Below are 12712 nucleotides of genomic sequence, written 5' to 3' on the forward strand. Positions count from 1 at the left end.
TCCCCAAGGTGAGAAACTTGGTCTTATAAAGCCCTTGTTGAGCAGTTCGTTAAGTTGACCAGATAGTTCCTGCATCTTTGCTGGTGCTAATCGGTAGGTCGACTTGGCTACTGGGGTAGCTCCTGGGACTAAGTCGATTCTCAATTCGACCTGTCGTTGCGGAGGCAATCTTGGTAGCTTTTCTGGGAAAATGTTGGGAAAGTCGCTCACTACTGGAATGCTCTTTAGTCCCTTCGTCTCAAGGCTCGTATCGACGACATGATCAAGGAATGCACGGTATTCTTTACGCAGATACTTTTGTGCTTGAACACTTGAGATAATACGAAGACTCGCACCGGGTTTGTCGCTGTAGACTATAAGAGTTTCGTTAGACGGGAGGTTTAGATGGACTGCTTTCTCGAAGCACATGATGTCGGCGCGATGAAGACTTAACCAATCCATGCCGATGATAACGTCGAAGCTTTTTATTGAGACCGGCATGAGGTCGATTGGGAATGAATGGTTATCTAGAGTTAGGGTACAACCTAAGTATATGCTATTTGTACTTTCTGTTTTTCCATTAGCCATTTCTACTGTGAATTGTTCTTTGAGTGCGTGTGGTGGTTGTTTAAGCATGCGAGCAAATTTATGATTCACGAAGCTTCGCTCTGCTCCACTATCAAACAGAATGCATGCATAGGAGTTATCGAGGAGGAACGTACCAGTTACCACTGTCGGGTCAACAACTACTTCCCCGTGGCCTATAGCTAGTACCCTTCCTGCTCCACCAACATTCTTTGCTTTGGGGCAGTCCCTCTTATAGTGGCCTGCTTCGCCACATCCATAGTAGGTTGGGCTCGCGCCAGAGCCGGGGACTTGGGTGATCGGCTTCGCCGGGAATTTACAGAAACGGACGGTGTGTCCTTTCCTGTTGCAGTTAGAGCACTACATTTCACGGCAGGGCCGTTGTGGTGGAAGTTGCATTTGTTGCACTTAGGCAAACTCCCAGCATACTGCCTCACCGGAGCAGTATCAGCAGCAGGGGTTATCGCGGCATGTATAGCCACAACTTGCTACTTTTTAGCAGCTCGTTGTTTCTTCTTGTCTTCCCAGAACTTCCGCTTAGTGTCAGCGGGTTTGGAGGGTTCTGGGATGGTTAGGGTGGATGTTATTGCAGAGGTTTTGACTCCATGGTCAATGAGTTGATGTGCCAGTCGCCTGGCACTGTCGAAGGTAGCGGGGTTTGATGATATGACATTCCCCTGGTATGGAGGCACTAGCCACCATACGTACCTTTCGATCTTTTTCCCTTCAGTGCGAACCATATTGGGGCAGAGGGCCACCAGTTCGCTGAATCTGGCGGTATAAGCAACCAGGTTGGTGCCCTTCATGGTCAGGCTCCAAAGTTCCTGCTCCAATTTCTGGACTTCGCCCCTTGGGCAGTATTCCTCAATGATGAGGTCTTTCATCATTTCCCAGCCCATGTCGTTGGCTATGACAAGGGTTAGAGCTTTAACGTGGCCGTTCCACCACGTCAGGGCCTTTCCTTCAAAGGTGCATGCGGCATATTTGACTTTGCTCGCAGCAGGGCATGAACAAATTTTGAAGACTGATTCAGTCTTCTCGAACCATTGCGAGAGGGCAATGACTCCGTCGATTCCATGAAAGGACTTCGGCTTGCAGTTGGTGAAATCCTTGTAGGAGCACTCTCTCGAGCGCACAGGGGTTTCAACCGGAATGGAGTTAACAGGGGTCCCACCTCTGCTGGCGTCAGTAGAGTGATACTGAGCCATGGCAGTTGCCACTGCTGCGGCTACGACAGTATTCAGGGCTGCAGTATCAATGACCGGAGGCGGAGGAGGCGCAGGGTTATTCCGGGTAGATTTGCGAGAAGGCATATTTCAGCTATAAGTTTATAAAGATAAGCAAAGTGGTAAGAATCAATTTGTAAGTAAGGTGAGAGTGACACATGGACTAACTACCCATAGCCCCACAGTTTGAATAAGTGTTTGAGATCACAACAATGAATATTAGTAGGAAAACACAAGTGTACAGATTTTTCCCACAGGTTAGATAGACGTCAATATTACTGGTATTACCGATGTAACAAGTTCACGGAAAATCGACCTAATAGTAGGTCTTACATCATACCATACGGACAAGTTTGACAGTTCTTAGATTCCTAATTAGAGTACTGAAAGTTAGGAATATTTTACAGATAAGTGCTACTTAGAGCACAGATGTTAAAGGCTATTTCTTAAACAAAAGACAAAGATGTACTAGACATCATCTAACGGCGATGGGAATTCCTCGGGCGAGTCCTGAGGTCTGACACTTGACGAAACACCTCTTGAAGGTGTCGCTCCTGAGTCCTCTGACGGGCTCGAAGTTCCAAGACTTCAGCTCGGGAGGCACCTAGTTGTTGCTGCAGGGTTTTATTGGTTCTCCGGGTCTGTTCCATGTCTTCTTCAAGACGGCGGATGCGGACTGTGTTGACACCAGAGTTGGCATCAATTTCCATGACCCGGTCGATGGCTGCTCGACCTTGCTCAACATTACGAGCTATTCTGCGGATAATGGCGGGCAGAGCTCTATCCGCAGAGCCACCATCGCTAACATGATAAAAGGTTCGGTCCCCAACGTAAGGTAAGGGTTGACCCTGTTCGTCACTCCAGTGATTCAAGTTGGTTGCCCACAAGGGTGTAGGACCTGGAAAAGCTGGTTGGGGGTTGTTGTTCGGCACTTGACCTACTAGCGGTAGGTTGTTGACTTCAGGCTCGGAGTCGGATCCATCAGAAAAGCCTTCTACGAGGTGATCATCCAAAGGGATTGGATGCTCATCTTCGGGCTCTTCTTCGATCCACCCGACATTGCCTTCATTTGGAAAGTACGGGTCGCCGTGATGGAATCCAACCATTTAAATCTACACGAGGAGAGAGGTATAAGAATGTAGTATACATGTAGCTAGTATTACAAAATACACCTATAGTATTTTAAGTTTAAGTTCTACTGATCTTCTTGTGGTATTGTTGGAAAGTTTTTAGACTTGTTAACACATCACAACCATTCTAGGGCATATGCTAATCACTCCTCGGACCAACATAGTTGATCAGGCTATGCCATTCCCAGGACTGACCATACATCCCCGATCTCACTTGTGATATTTAACAATCGTAATACTTTTGTTCTTGTCATTGTGACACTGATTTTAGTATGAATGCAGACTAGTATACTTAATTAAATATTTTAATATTTAAAGTATAGACTCTTGGTCAGAGTTCTTTAATCCCTAATGGGTTTATAGTTTAGTATATCTTTTATGGGTTGATATACTTAATTCACTATAAACAATGCTCTGATACCAATCTGTCACACCCCAAAACCAAGAACGACGGAAACGTTTTGGGGCGGACGACGTCATGTAGAGTATCACAACACAGTAAAAGTAAACAAGCAAACAACATCATCCATTGCATTAAATATATCATTTTAATACAAGCGTGTTCTGAACAGTTATAGACACCAAAAATATAATGTGCATCAAAATAATAAGAGGAGTCTTGGATGCGCTCCATCTTCTCCAAAAGCTGGCCTCGGTACCTGTCTACTGATGACCTGAGAATACAAGTTATTTTGAAAGAGTTTATCAGCATTAAGCTGGTGAGTTCATAAGTATTTTAGTGTCGGTGTTTGTTATCAAAACGTTTGAACATGTCTCAAGTGTAAGTTTGTAAAATGTATGTAAATGCTTGTAAGTGTTTGTAGAAGTTTGAATCTCTCAGAAAAACCTATATTTTCTATTAAAGTAGCCTTCTACCAAGGCTTAACTGTTTTGTATGCTCATTTGTTGTAAAAGTGTCTAATTTCCCAAGTGTAACTATCATTTAACAAAATATAGTTTGTACATTAATGTTTAAGTGAAATAATCACTAAATATATGTAATGGGTAAATTATTGTAGTACTGTAGTGTTGTATTATAGGAACTACTGTTGTACTAACTACCTTAAACCGGATTTATATTAAGGTATCATGTGACTAATTGCACCATACTATCGACTGGTAACAACGACATACGAATGGTCGTAATAACAGAATGACGTTTGGCACCCGCAGACCTGCAGGTCCGTCTGTAGCTAGCAACAAGGTGTAGGATAGTCAATCCAGTATAGATCTATACAAAAACTCATGCTCTCCCTTAAAAAGAGACTCTGGCTAAAACTTGGGCCATGGCATTTAATTCATGCTCCGATTCATATCACAATAATGAACGTATTCTTGTATATGTAATGTAATGAACTGTTCTAGTATAGTTGTATATGTTCTTTCTCTAGTATAGTTGTATATGTTCTCTGTCTAGTATAGTTGTATATGTTATCTGTCTAGTATAGTTGTATATGTTCTGTGTCTAGTATATTTGTATATGTTCTCTCTCTAGTATAGTTGTATATGTTCTCTTTCTAGTATAGTTGTATATGTACTCGTAGTAATAAGAATTGACTCATGAATGAACTGACTCATTGATCTAGAAATTGTAGTAGTGTGATCCTGTGTTACCCCGATGGTAACTTACTAATGATGTACTGATAGGCATGAATAAAGGAGTACTTTTATGTCTATATATGTACATTTGATATATAACTAATATTGAAACGACCTTCAGAGGGCTACCCGAAATCCCACCATACCACATCCAAATCGAGAAAAAGGAAATAGGGCGGATGGCCTTCCTAAGCCCTTTAAACATTGCTTATATATCTATACATATATGGGCATGCAATTTATAAGAAGTATAACAAAGTTTAAATAAAAGTATTTGATAAGTAAAAGAGTTTGTAAAATAGTTTGAAGTAAAACAGTTTGATAAACAGTTTGAACAGTAATAAAATCATTGGTCTTCTAGTTATTAATCACATGTGATTGATGTAATAACTATAAGTATTTAACTTGTATCCCCCCCATAAAGTATTTAAAACATTTAAAAGTATTTCAAAGGTTAATTAAAGGGGTATGAACTCACTTGCGGTGAGTGGATTGGATTGAACTGTCGGATACCGTGCTAGGTGGCAAGCGGAGACTTGTTAACACGCACGAGCCTAGTTATCATATAATGAGCATATATATAACTAATTAGCGAAATAATAACTAATGAAATAAGTTGGGACACTCAGGAACATGTAAACACTTTGTATAAGTGTTATAGGTCCTAATGGTTGCATCTAAGTTGTTATGGGACAAGGCTAAAGGGGTTTAATGTACCAAAGGGCCTTGTATAAGTGTTTACTCCTCAATAAACCCCACACAAGGAGTTTACAGTCGTAAACTCTTGAGTTTACGGCCATGAACTCCAATCTTGGTGGTAATTGATGTTTTGAAGTGCTATTTGTTTCTAGAATAAGCTTTGCTTGGTTGTTTAATCCTTTGGGTAGTTTAGGGCATAGAAATACTCGTTTGAGGATTTTACGGCCCCAAGGCCAAATCCCTTAGATTTTACGGCCATAAACTCTCATGGGATGGGTGTTTTTATTCTTTCAAGTCCCAAGCACAAGTAGGATAATTTCTAGGCATTTGTTTAAGGCTAATGAGGATCCTAGGCACACTTTGGTGCCCTTATTTGGTGTTTACGGCCTAAGAGTATTTCCTTGGCCGTAAACTCCCTTTAAGGGGTGCTTTTGATGTTTTAAAGTCCACAAATTAGCTAGAAGTAAATGAGTATTAATGTCTAAAGCCTTAGGAGTGATTAGGGCATATTTTGGCCCTTGAATTTGGAGTTCATGGTTCAAGAAGTTCTTGGGCCGTGAACACCCTAAGCTAGGTGTTTTTGATTGTTGTCTAGTCTCAAATATACATACATATAAACCTAAGCTAGTTACATAACAAGGAAATGGGACTAGATAGCCTTTAAGCCTCATTTTGGAGTTTACTCCCCAAGAACGTTCTTGGGCGGTAAATTCCCGGATCTCACGTATTCGACATGTAATCTATGTTATTAAGCATATAATAAGTATTATAAAACAACTAGAGAAGTCTACTCACGATTTGGGATGAAAACCCGAAGATCCGCGAGAGAGAAAATGGCTTTTCTCTAGTTGGAAATGTGAATAATGAATGAATTTGGTTCAGAAATCTATTTATAGTTGTGAGATATTTTTGACTGAAGATATTTTTATTCCTGAAATGATTTCTAATATAACAGAGTGTTGGAATAACAGTGTTGCACAAAACCATAGTGCATCCACTCTCCTGATATTTAATGAAGTGTAAACCCTGGATTACTCCAACTTATACGAAAAGTTTGAAAATTGACTATGACTGTTATAACTTCTATTGAAGTTATATTGTTTGTACATAATGGAAATTTCGGGTTGTCACATTTCCATACTATATAAAGATGTCCTTGGTTGGTGAAATTGGCACTAGTGTGGCTACACTAAGACGGCTAGCCGATTTTACTAGAGAGAACCAAGTATCCATATTCTCTAAAGTCTTCCAAGGTGTTTTGGTGATTTGTGATTCCACTTGAGGCTTCCACACTATTGGGGCTAAGCTTTTAAAGCTTGAAGACATCAACCTACACCAAAAGGTATGTCATCTAACTAGTCTTTGTAGTATAGTTGCCTCATATTATGCTAGTTAGGATTAAAGCCTTGGAAAGTTCTTATTTGCATGTATAATAGAGAAAAGATAGATCCAAGGTTTATAGGGTTGCATGTACACCATAGGAGTGTTAGAATGCTCAAAACCCAACAGTGGTATCAGAACCTAGGCTTGTTTTCTTGTTATACTTGCAAAATTGGCTAAAAATCGAGTTTTTATGCTGTCTACTCAGCAGACTCGCCGAGTCCACTGATGGAGTCGCCGAGTCCAAGACAAAATGCATCCAACTCACCGAGTTGGTTCGTGCACTCGACGAGTTGGAACTCCAGACAGCATATATTTGATTGTTTGGGATGGAATTGGACTAGGAACCTTACCCTAAGTTGTTTTTGAACTTATAAACTTGTTTTTGATGTGGTCATGTTCATGCTAATCCAATTTCAAAGATAATTGTCAATAGATTCATGTTTTGTATTAGTTTAAAAGTTATGCTAATTACATGAAAAAGTTTGATGTGTATTATCTTTGTTCATATGAATTGCTTAGATTAATAGATAAGTTAATTGAATAGTTGTTTTCAATCCATTTTAATCTAAAAGTTGATTCTAAAATGTGTTTGTGTAACTTGTCCTCAACTTACATGAAAAGTCACATTTAAGTTTCTCAAAACTCATAAAAAATTCTCATAGGAGGTTCAAGAGTCTCTTCATTAAATAAAATATGTGTAACCTTAGTTAGACTCATAAAGCTTCCATAAGTTATGAATTATGAAGAGTCACTTTCTTAATTAGTTTAAAATCTTCCATAACTTGTCCTCAGGTTATGGAACTTGAAGAGCTTTTTAATTAAAACTACTTTAAACACATAAGTTATGGAATTGAAGAGTTTTGAATAGTTTCAAAACTTGCCCTCAAGTTTTGGAATTTGAAAAGTTTTCACTTATGAATACTTTAATTCGAAGTTTAGCCCTTAGAATTTTAAAAGTTAAAATTCAACCCTTATACTTTATAATATTATAAGTTAATAATATATATATATATACGTGTAAGAGCAAGTAATTCTTACTATTAGTAGGCCTCATTCACGAAGCCAGTCTATAAGGGTGGTATAAGGTTACTGCCTATAAAAGGGCAGTTTAATGGGTGTCCACTCTCACCCACCACTTCCTTGACCGGTGGAGGGTCGTTAGCCGAATGGGTAGGACAAGGACTAGAATTCTCCCTTCATTAAAAGTATTAATGATAAATACTAAGTAACTAAACCTTTTATAAATACCCAATCTTACTTACTTAGGAAAAATGTGAATAACGTGCTAACCCATGAAATTACACTTTGCAATTTGTTGAAGTAGGTTAGTGGAGCATCTGTGGTTAACCAGCACACTAACTCGTATTTAACAAGGTAGGAAAAGGGTAACTTAATGTTTATCATAGTATCGATTGTGACATCCCCAAAATCACGGCCAGAAAAGACCGGTTTGTTTATGCTTTGTTTAAAAATCAGAGTAACATTTTAAATAAAAGTGTTGCGGAATTTGTCCCAAAACAATAATATGATAAAGATTTATCAAAAGCATTTCCATAGAAATGTATTTCATTAAAAGACTCGGGATGTCATGTTCGTACAGATCAAAAGCATAAACAGTACAATACAAGCCTTACTACATTATTTCATATCTACAGGCCTATATCCGTAATCCCTCGTCCAAACATCATATATATGCTCAAGCGCCACTACCTGTAATACATAAAACTGAGTGGGTCAGGCTTGGGAGCCTGGTGAGCACATATGGTTTTCAACCCACAATAAATAGTTTATTAATTTCATCAATCAACAATAACCCGATTACCCGTTCCCGTTATCCTCACTTTACGTCCCTAAACACCTATCATAAGGGACCTAGCCTAAGGATCATCATCGGGACGGACACTACTACTAAGGGGATTCCTCAGCAATAAATGTCCTAATAGGCAACCATGTGGGGGATGGAGTACATCTGGTGAGCACACAGTTCAAATAAACACACGGTTCAAATAAACACCTACAGGTTGCGAGCCTGCTAGTGTTCCACTGGACTGTCTAGAATAGTCCGTGGTCGTCATCTATACTCCGCTAGATGACTGGATCATCAATAACATCTATAACGAGGCCTCTCATTATTTTATTTTGTCACACAGCAACTATTACATCTACCCATGTTTTACCCAACACATTTTGTAGATATAAAATACATATACAGTTTAAATCTTTGAAAACATGTATAAAACGTTCATCCAGCATAGATAGCAAGTATTCAGATAATATGCACAAATAGCACGTAATTTATATTAAATACTTCATATCTATGTGTAAGTTGAAAGTAAATATGCACTCACCTGAAAAGGTGGTGCTTCCGAACTCAGACAACGCTTCGCTTCTTAAAATGAATTTTCTTCGACGAAACCTAGTATTATTACCACTAGAGTTTAGTTTATTATTCGTCGAGACTAATTAATAGTCTAGCTATTATTATTATTATTATATAAGCGTCAAAAAAATACTTATATAACCCATAATAATAGCCCAAGTATTTATTATAAGTTCCTAATAACGTTACTATAATTAAATAAAAGCTATATTAAAAATAGCGTAGGCGTAGCTCACTTACAGCGGGTTTTATAGAAAACTGGGCTTTGCTTGGAGCAGCGTTCCCGAGCCGAAAAGCTCTTCTTCTCGGAGCCTTCGAGCACTCCGGGGCTTCCGCCTCTTGCTAGGGAGGTTCCCTAGGCTTTTCGGGGGATTTCGGGGCTAGAGAGAGGTTCTAGAGAGAGAGAGAGAGTAAAGAGAAGAAAGAATGGGAAAGGTGTGAAGAAAATGAGGGTGGGAGAGGTGGTACTTATAGGGTGAAATGTGGCTGAACTTGGTGCCACATGTCACCATCTGGTGGCAAGCCTTGGGGAGAAAGCAATGGCCAAAATTGTGCCACATCACCCATTTTCGCACAGCACACTTCCGACTTCTAAAATACGTAACTTTCACATACGACCTCCGTTTTTGACGTTCTTTATATCCACGCGTAGGTAATAATAAGATCTACAACTTTCATTTTGACACCGTCAGCCAATTCTCGATCGATCTTAAATTTAACAGTACAAGGAGATTATACTGTTAAACGTCTGCGTAAAATTAATAACTTCTACATACGGACTCTGTTTTTGTCTATCTTTTTACCGTTGATTTCCTATTAATGAGATCTTCAACTCTCATTTACGTTGCGTAAGCCAAAAACCGCTCGAACTAAAATTCGAGTTTCAGGCCGTGCACTGCTAAGCCGAATCTTAGAAAAATCATAACTTCTTCATACGAAGTCAGATTTGGGCGTTCTTTTTATCGATGTTCTTAGTTTAACATATTCTACGACTTTTGTTTAGATTGATAAGGCTAAAAAGTCTTCTATCGTAAATTCACTATTTACGTCTCCCGGTGTCGTGCCGGTTTTGCCGTAAAACTTCGGCGGGCCATAACTTCTTCGTTATAGCTCGGATTTCGGCATTCTTTATATGTACGGAAACCTTGAGACGTATTCTACAACTTTATGTAGAGATATCAGGATTATCTCACACTTTAATTTTGATGCTCATTTTTATTCTTTATTAATTATACATTTATAATTAAATAATAAACACATAAACACACATAATTCACATAATACTCAAATATTTTATATTTATTACTTCAAAAAGAGTTACAATAGTTGACCTAGACTATTACATTGACAAAAATGCTTAGCCCTGAAAACCCGGGCGTTACAATTCTCTCCCCCTTAGGATGATTCCGTCCCGGAATCATGCATCAGCAAACAGATGTGGATAGCGACTCATCATGTCATCCTCTGTTTCCCAAGTGAGATTCGGCCCATTCGAATGTTTCCATCGGACTAGCACCAAGTTGACCATCTTGCGTCGTAGCTTCTTAGTCTTACGGTCAATAATTGCCTCAGGCTCTTCGATCAGCCTTTTATTCTCATCCATCCTTAATTCCGAGATTGGAATTATGTCGGGAACATCTCCCATGAATTTCCTCAAATAACACACATGGAAGGTGTTATGAATACCATTGAGTTCTTCGGGCAATTCCAGCTTGTAAGCTTGGTTCCCAATCTTATGAAGAACTTTGAACGGTCCAATAAACCTTGGACTCAACTTTCCTTGTTTCCCAAATCGTATAAGTCCCTTCCACGGTGAGACTTTAAGTAAAACGGAATCCCCAACTTCGAAGGTTATCGGTCGTCTTTTCTTGTCAGCATAGCTCTTCTGACGATCCTGAGCTGCTAACATTCTTTCCCTAATCACCTTCAATTTCTCAGCAGTCTCATGGACTATCTCGGGGCCCATAAACTGCTTCTCTCCGGCTTCAAGCCAACAAGACGGCGTACGACACTTCTGTCCATACAAGGCCTGATAAGGTGCCATCTTGATGCTCGAGTGAAAACTATTGTTGTAGGAAGATTCTACCAGAGGTAAGTGCTCGTCCCAATTCCCTTGGAATTCGAGGGTACATGCTCTCAACATATCTTCCAGCGTCTGAATCGTTCTTTCGCTCTGACCATCAGTTTGCGGATGGTAAGCAGTACTCAAACACAACTTTGTACCCAACTCCTCTTGTAGACTCCTCCAAAACCTTGACGTGAAACGACTATCACGATCTGACACAATCGTAAGAGGGACACCGTGAAGTCTTACAATTTCCTTCATGTAAGCGTTTACGAGCTTATCCATAGACCACTTCTCGTTGGCGGCTATGAAGTGTGCACTCTTGGTGAAACGATCCACGACTACCCAAATCATGTCGTGTCCGTTCTTCGTTCTGGGCAGTTTAGTCACAAAATCCATGGTGATGTCTTCCCATTTACCCATGGGTACAGGTAAAGGTTCTAAACTCCCATACGGTTTCTGATGTTGTGCCTTAACCCTCGCGCATGTTACGCACTCGGCCACATACTTCGCAACATCGAGCTTCATCGTCGGCCACCAGTAGTAGGGTTTTAGGTCCCTATACATTTTAGTGCTACCGGGATGAATCGAGTACATGGTCTTGTGTGCTTCTTCCATTAGAAGATCTCTTATTCCTCCCGTCTTAGGTACCCAAATTCGATCTTGGAATACCTTCAGTCCACGACTGTTTGTACCGAACACTAACGTTCTTCCCAAACGTTCTTCCTTTCGGTCATTCTTTTCTAAGGCTTCTTCTTGAGCTTTCCTGATACTTTCCACAATCGTCGAGACGACTTCAATTCTTAACGCTCTTCGGAAAACGTGATTTGGCTCAGGATTGCCCATTTTTATTAATTCCAGGGTTTCTCTGAATTTGAAAGTTATCACTTAGTAAGTTTCCATACCAAGGCTCAATCCAATTAAGTCCGTAGCGTCTACACCAGAGGTGCGTCCTTCCCGGTCCTCTCGTACTAGGGAAAGGTCCTCTCAATGCTCTAACGCCCACACCGGATATGGACCGAACTGTCTCACGACGTTCTGAACCCAGCTCACGTACCGCTTTAATGGGCGAACAGCCTTTTCTTTCAAGATTGACTTTCCGACTGAGAGCATCAGCAACAATATTTGCTTTACCTGGGTGGTAAAGTATCTCACAGTCGTAGTCCTTGAGAAGCTCTAGCCAGCGTCGTTGCCTCATGTTCAACTCCTTCTGATTAAAGAGATACTGGAGACTCTTATGATCAGTGAATAGCTTACACTTCGTGCCATAGAGGTAATGCCTCCATATCTTTAAGGCAAATACTACCGCTGCCAACTCCAGATCATGAGTGGGGTAGTTCTTTTCGTGCTCTTTCAATTGTCGAGATGCGTATGCTATCACCTTTTCTCTTTGGGTCAGAACACAACCCAACCCGACTCCAGATGCATCACTATAAACCGCGAAATCTTCAACTCCATCGGGTAGAGAAAGTATCGGTGCTTCACATAACTTCTTCTTTAGCTTCTCGAACGCCTCATCGTGTTTCTCACTCCATGTATACGTAGCTCCTTTATGGGTCAAAGCTGTTAATGGAGCAGCTATCGAAGAAAAGCCTTGGATAAATCGTCGGTAATATCCGGCTAATCCTAGAAAGCTTCGAACCTCCGTGGGACTCTTCGGACGTTC

This window comes from Lactuca serriola, chromosome 9, assembly GCF_051521515.1.
Source record: "Lactuca serriola cultivar US96UC23 chromosome 9, Lser_US96UC23_V15, whole genome shotgun sequence".
Lineage (NCBI taxonomy): Eukaryota > Viridiplantae > Streptophyta > Magnoliopsida > Asterales > Asteraceae > Lactuca > Lactuca serriola.